The sequence below is a fragment of the Tiliqua scincoides genome, chromosome 1 (genome assembly GCF_035046505.1).
Source record: "Tiliqua scincoides isolate rTilSci1 chromosome 1, rTilSci1.hap2, whole genome shotgun sequence".
Classification (NCBI taxonomy): Eukaryota; Metazoa; Chordata; class Lepidosauria; order Squamata; family Scincidae; genus Tiliqua; species Tiliqua scincoides.
Window position 1 is genome coordinate 7852931 of NC_089821.1, and position 6771 is coordinate 7859701.

Genomic DNA, 6771 nt, shown 5'->3' on the forward strand with positions numbered 1-6771 from the left:
TGTTGGGAGAGTTAGAACAGACAAAAGAAAATATTTATTTACTCAGTGTGTGGTTGATCTGTGGAATTCCTTGCCACGGGATGTGGTGATGGCATCTGGCCTGGACAACTTTAAAAGGGGATTGGACAAGTTTCTGGAGGAAAAATCCATTATGCGTTACAAGCCATGATGTGTATGTGCAACCTCCTGATTTTAGAAATGGGCTATGGCAGAATGTCGATGCAAGGGCGGGCACCAGAATGCAGGTCTCTTGTTATCTGGTGTGCTCCCTGGGGCATTTGATGGGCCGCTGTGAGATATAGGAAGCTGGACTAGATGGGCCTATGGCCTGATCCAGTGCGACTGTTCTTATGTTCTTAAATGTAGTGAAACGAATGAAAGCAACTTACTCCATTGCTCTGGGCGGCGTGCAACAGGCTTCAGGCTGGTGCTGGGCTCAGCACAGACTGGCACTGAGCCGACACCAGTGCCGTCCCAGCGCAGAGTGTCAAGGGCATGCCCTACAGCATGTTTGTGGCACTCAGCGCCAGCTTTGGGCTGGCACTGTAAGCTCAGGGTTGGGCTCTGAGCATGCTCAATCACCGCTGAATGTTGAGGTAGTAATGGTAAAAAACAACAACTCAACAGCAGAATGGAGAGGAAATAGATTACTTGAATCTTTGCCAGCTGGTGAAAAAATCAGAAATGAGGAAATGCAAGATTATGTTGTGGGACCCTTCAAGTGTTGGTAAAATACCGAGTTTTCTTTGTAAAGGCAGTCACAAATACAGCAGCTGCCTTAGGTGCTTAAATGAGTAGTAGTTACCCATTAAATGTAATGACTAATTAGTAACTCACTACAATTATTTTTAGAGATGGTTTGTGTAAACAAACCAAACTGAACATATTTCTGTTCCTCTCTTGCATATACAATTAAAAAAGAGATGACTGATAGGTCATATGGATGTTTTATCTCATGGAAAGTGACTTTGCTGTCTGTTGTCAGGGCACACGTTCTGCAGTAAATTCATGGGGAAAGTCAGCTTCTTTGGACAGGAAGGAAGACTAGCGGCTGCAGTGGCATAGCTGGAGGGGGTGCAAAGCACGACGTTTTTCAGGGAGCCTCACCGCAGCATGCAAGTAGCCCCTCCCCCTCCCCTTCGAAGCCTTCATTTTGCTCCCCCCACCCAGAATGGCTCCAAAGGTCTAGCTACGCCACTGGCTGGCTGCTGAGATTTTGAGAGGTGTCGCTTTCGTCATGATGCATTTGCCTTTTGTGCCGCTCTCCTGAGTTCCACCCGGCAAATGTTACGGCGTTTCACTTTCACATACCGAATGGTATCAACATGCCTTAAAGTCAATTATCCATTCCAGTTGCGCAGTTTAGTTCCCACGCAGGTCTTTGAACAATGCGGTTCAAGTTCACAAAGGTGTAGGATCAAAGACGGGGCTCCTGTTTCTTTGTGAATGACACAAGTGTGCCAGCAGGTGTCAAAAGTGTCATATAACAAATAGTCGTCTCTCACCTTCTCCTTGTTCTGCTGCCTTCCATATTCTCTCTCCGCTTGGACCCACACCTTGGCATCTTGACCTCATCTCATCCAGGCATTTTAGACATTCCTTCCTCTCCCCTGCATATCTTTGTTGTCCCGCTCCTTCCTCCTGTTTTAATTTCTCTTTCTCTTTCCAATACTTCTTGTCTGCCTCCATCTGTAAAATATCAATTGCCAGGGCTTTATTTTCTATTTAGAGGCTTTTCATCTTCTTCTTTCGCTTTTAATACTGTTTTTATCTGAGTCATGGGTAGGCCACTGGGACCTTCATAGGGACATAACGTGGCAGTACGTAAGCCACGCGAACCTCGCTCACTGTGCACTGCTTGACAGGGGCGACAGCAAGTGTATGCCCCTGAGGTCACCAACCTGGGTTGCCAAATGACAATGATAGTCAGGTATTGAGGTGAGCACCAGCATACAGGGCACTGCTATGGACTAGGCCAGTATAAGGCCTGTGGGCCAGATGCAACCCACAGGATCTCTTTATCAGGCTCTCAGGACACGCAGAACCAGCTGCTTTCAGCTGCTGAGCTGTGCTGAGGCGTCCCTCAGGTGACACTGAGGTGACACTGAGCACACCTGTGGTGTCACTGCTGAAAGCATGGCCTACGTGATATTTGGCTCTCCCATACCTTGAAAATATGGTCAAGATTTGCATATTTCGTCTACAATCATTTGCAACTAATGAGTTCCTAAGTGAGAAAAATGCTTTCTTCTGGTCATTACCTGCTTAATGACATCACTTCCTGCTTTATGACATCACTTCTGGTCCTTAGCAGGCATCATTGATGGTATTTGGCTCACCGTATGAAATGAGTGACATCCCTGGACTAGGCATTTTTAATAGAGCAGCACTTTTTAAACTCGCTGGGAGTCCGAGAACCGCTTGTAAATGGTTGTGGGGGCGGGGATGTGCCCCAGCGGTGCCGCAGCAATCATGGTACCTTGGGTAGGCAGATGCTTGCCAACCTACCTGAAGGAGTCTACAAGCCTTAGAGAAGCCTACTTCCGGTTTACCGCTAGTTGCTCCAACCTTCAGACTGGAGCAAAACAAAGCTTGGGGGAGACCTGCAGAGGGGGCTGTGGGCCCCCTGGAACCTCTCCAAGGCTTGCAGACCCCCTCAGGCACGCTGACAAGCCTTTGGGTGCCCACGGCACCATGACTGCTGCAGTGCCGTCAGGGCACCCATTACTGCGTTGCTCCCCTTAAGGGGAAATGACCTGTTTTTTGCTCCTATGGTGGGTTGCGACCCACCACTTTGAGCACCACTGTAATAGAATGCATGTATAATCTTAGCCAATGGGAACTGCTCACCATAATAGAACATCCCTATGGGTGTGTGATGTCATGCTTTCCATTGGTTAAACCCATCCACAGCTATGACCAAGGAGAAGTTCAGGGGGCTGAACTCGGTTTTCCCTTGGTTTTACTTAGCTCTCAGGCAATGTTCACTTCTTCTGGTGAGAGTATGTGGCTCATGTATCTAGCCTTGCTGACCAAGATCTGGATCTTATCTGGGTTCAATTCTATATTCTGGGTTTGAGCCTTCTCTGTCACTCTCTTCAGGTGTATTCAAGTTCATAGTTCAGACGATTCTTCATACAGCTTAACCTGACAATCTTTTGGTGTCTGAGAGCTCAAATCTAAATATAAAAATAAGTACTCAGAGGCTCTCCCCTCCCCCCAGCAGTTGAATGCTCCATTTAATGAAAAAGCAGAAATTGGTCTTCTGTTTGGTTGTTGTCAAACAAAGGGTGAGTTCCCCTATGTAATCTATATTCTGAAACCACCACATGCAAACAATTGAATACAGGTCAGAACCTGGTATGAACGGGGGTTCCATTCCAGAACCCCCCACAGACACCAGAATCCATGGATACCTGGATCCCAATTTAAATGACTTTAAAACAAAAAAAAAGTGCAAAAATTGAAACTCTATCATTTCTTGGTTAAAAACTGCACCAATTCCGAGCCTTCATGGCTATATTTAGTTCTGAAGGACCCATTTACAGGTCTTGTGGAGGTTCCTTACACCTCCCAACTTCACCCCATAATGGCATCCACAGTAAGTCAAATGTGCAAATGCCAGATCCACAGATACTGGGATCTGATTGCATTGGACTGTACTATCTATGTAGGGCCTGGTACCTTATTCAAAATGTGGAGAATTTGCTTCATGGGGGGAATATTTGCTTCAGCTCCACTATACAGTTTGACTCTTACATGCATGCGCCGTATTTATTAGAGCGGAGTACCATGTCCTGGCAGCATGAACTGGCCTCCTTGGATGGACTTGCATCCAGAAAGACCAGCTGATTACAATCAAGCTTGGCCTCTCTTCATGGCACCTGCCCTGCACACAGAAGAGTCGTGATTCATGTTTCCACATCTGTGACACTTTGCTTCAGATGCCATGCTGGGCAGGCTCCGGGAAGGTGTGATTCATCACAGCGAGTGCACAGCTCCCCTGTTTGGGCTTGTGGAACAGCTGTCTTCTCTTGAGCGTGAAGTGGCAGGCTTGACTCCAAACTTCTCTGAGCAATCTCTGAGCCACAGCTTGGGCTGCAAATTTCTCAAGCTGACTTGGGCAGCAGGCACAAGTTCAGCTCATGTTTTGGTGGCCTGCAAGACTGCCAGCATCCACTGCCTTGTTCAAATTCCACTCAGACTCTCTAATTGGTCTCCTCTTCTGTCCTTTGTCATTGGTACTGAACACAAGTTTGTTTCCAAGCATGGCATCCTCAGGATTTTCAGATTCCAAGTACCTTGTTTCCAGGTACATAAGAACATAAGAACAGCCCCACTGGATCAGGCCATAGGCCCATCTAGTCCAGCTTCCTGTATCTCACAACGGCCCACCAAATGCCCCAGGGAGCACACCAGATAACAAGAGACCTGCAAGGCCTCCTGGGAATTGTAGTTAAGAACATAAGAACAGCCCCACTGGATCAGGCCATAGGCCCATCTAGTCCAGCTTCCTGTATCTCACAGTGGCCCACCAAATGCCCCAGGGAGCACACCAGATAACAAGAGACCTGCATCCTGGTGCCCTCACCCAGAGTTGGAATTTATTCACATCAGTGACTGTTCAGAGACGAGTACATGACACTTTCACAGACTGGGGCTCGAAGAAGACAGTAGCCTCTTCTGGAGTTATATCCTTGCTGGCGCTTTGATTTTTTTTTTTGCCTCGCACAATTCCTTTTCACAACGGCAGAATAATGTTGCACCATTTGCTGTTTTCATTACCCATCTTTGTCACATCCAAGAGAAGCAGCTGAATGTTAATGCCGCATATCATCGTTGAAAGACGCTTGCGTCCTCCATCCCTGTGACCTTTTCAGTGTTCTGTATTTCCATTTCATGTGGAAGTTGATGATTAATGATAATTACAATAATTACAAGGAAAGGCTTGAAATATAAATTGTCATACATTCAAAAGTAGCAGTGGAATACACTTCTTTTCTTTTTTTTTAAAGATCATTTCCCATGTTCACATTCTTTTCTCCATATCAATCAATTAATTCTGCTTGGTCCATGAATACAAAGGACAGAGTTCAGAACCCACCGGAGCCACGACAAAATACATTGTTTCGAAATCTGGACTCTACAATTTGAGCCAAGCGATAACAAAAGCACAGATGAGATTTCCGTACGAATGCCAGCACTGTGATTTGTGAACCGTGCTTCAGTTATTAAAAAAAATCAATTTCGAAATCAATAGTTTGCGCTTATGCTCAAACGGCTTTGCTTAACAATGAGTGAGCATTCCATAAAACAAGGTTTGGGTTCGGATTCAGATCATTAACTATGATTCCCATTATGCTGTATGTGCCAGAGGGAAGGGATATTTACTTGTCTGCTCGGGCTTTGGCTTACTGCCTTGCATTTTTGGAAACAAAAATATCCTGGAAATTAGCTAGCAAGGTGGTTGACTGGTTAACAGGTGTGTACTCATTGATCCGAGATATCAAATCAGGGAAAAATTGTTTACAGCATCATATTTTTGGAAAACCACAGTTGGATATGTAGAAATGTGAATATCCATGCAAAAAAAAAAGGACAAAAGGAAATTCAACTTTGTGCAACGCTGGGATTTTTAAGACAGCATGTTCATTCTTCTAGGGCACCCTGTAATAAAGTCATATTGGTTTCTGCAGATCTAAGAAATAAAAGTAATAATTCTCGGTGAACTAATGGCTAAATTCCAGGAAGCAAAACCGTCGTTATGCTCTGTGCCAAACGGTTTTAGCAAATTGTTGCAGAGCGCTGCAACTCTGAAACCAGAGCCATGGACTGTCTTGCCATTCCAATCACTTCAACCAGCGGTTCCCAAAACTGTGGGTCCGGGGGAGTCTGTAGGTTGTGACCCAATATTTGACAGGTCACAACACTAACAAGGCAGCTTAGGCTATGTGACCCTGCACATGCCCGATCTTGTCTGATCTCTGAAGCTAAGCAGGGTCAGGCCTGGTTAGTACTTGGATGGGAGACCGCCTTGGAATATCAGGTGCTGTAGGCTTACACCATAGTCTTTCGAGACTGAAGGTTGCCAACCAGTGCTTCGCAAACTCTAGCAAGGGAGTTGGGAACACTGTAAGTGTGTGCAAGAGGAAGGGCCATGGCAGCAACACAGTCCCCAGGATCACGTAGTTGCCGGGGGGAGAGGAGGGGTCTTCACTTACCTGAGGGCATGCCAGCCTCCAGGTTGTGTGGGGATCCCTGCAGACACCTCTGCAGGGCTCCCCAAGTCTCTGCAGTAGTACAAAAATGCACCTGTAGAGACCTCGGGGATCTCGTTTTAAATTTGTTCTGATCAGCCATGCTGCAGTTTTGGCAGGATGTGCAACAAAAATGCACTTGAAAGCCACTTCCTGTTTTTTTGATCTGGGGGGGTTGCGTTGATGCTTCCCCCACTTAAAGAAGCAAGGACAAGTGCTTCTCTGGCTGGTGGGTCATGACCCACCTGTTTCAGAACCACTAGGCTACATACATCAAGGGATTTTCAATCTCCACAGAGGGATTTTGCAGTCCAGAGATCTCCTTGAGGTAAAGGGACATTTGTCTCCTTGCTCCAAGGAAAGCCCCAGCTGTGGCAATAAGTCTACTCAGAACTGTGCCTACTAAATCACTGGTGCAAGTCCACTGTCGGCAGATCTGGCCGGGGGAGTGATATAGGATATGGTATACATGGCTGCTACCGATCCTGTCCCCTCCCACCAAGTTTGATCTGTG

General features: G+C 46.4%; 1 pseudogene; it reads left to right on the top strand.

Moving 5' to 3' along the window:
- Positions 1-5940: 5940 nt before the first annotated feature.
- LOC136637899 (5S ribosomal RNA) lies at positions 5941-6058 on the top strand (annotated as a pseudogene).
- The last annotated feature ends 713 nt before the right edge of the window (positions 6059-6771 follow it).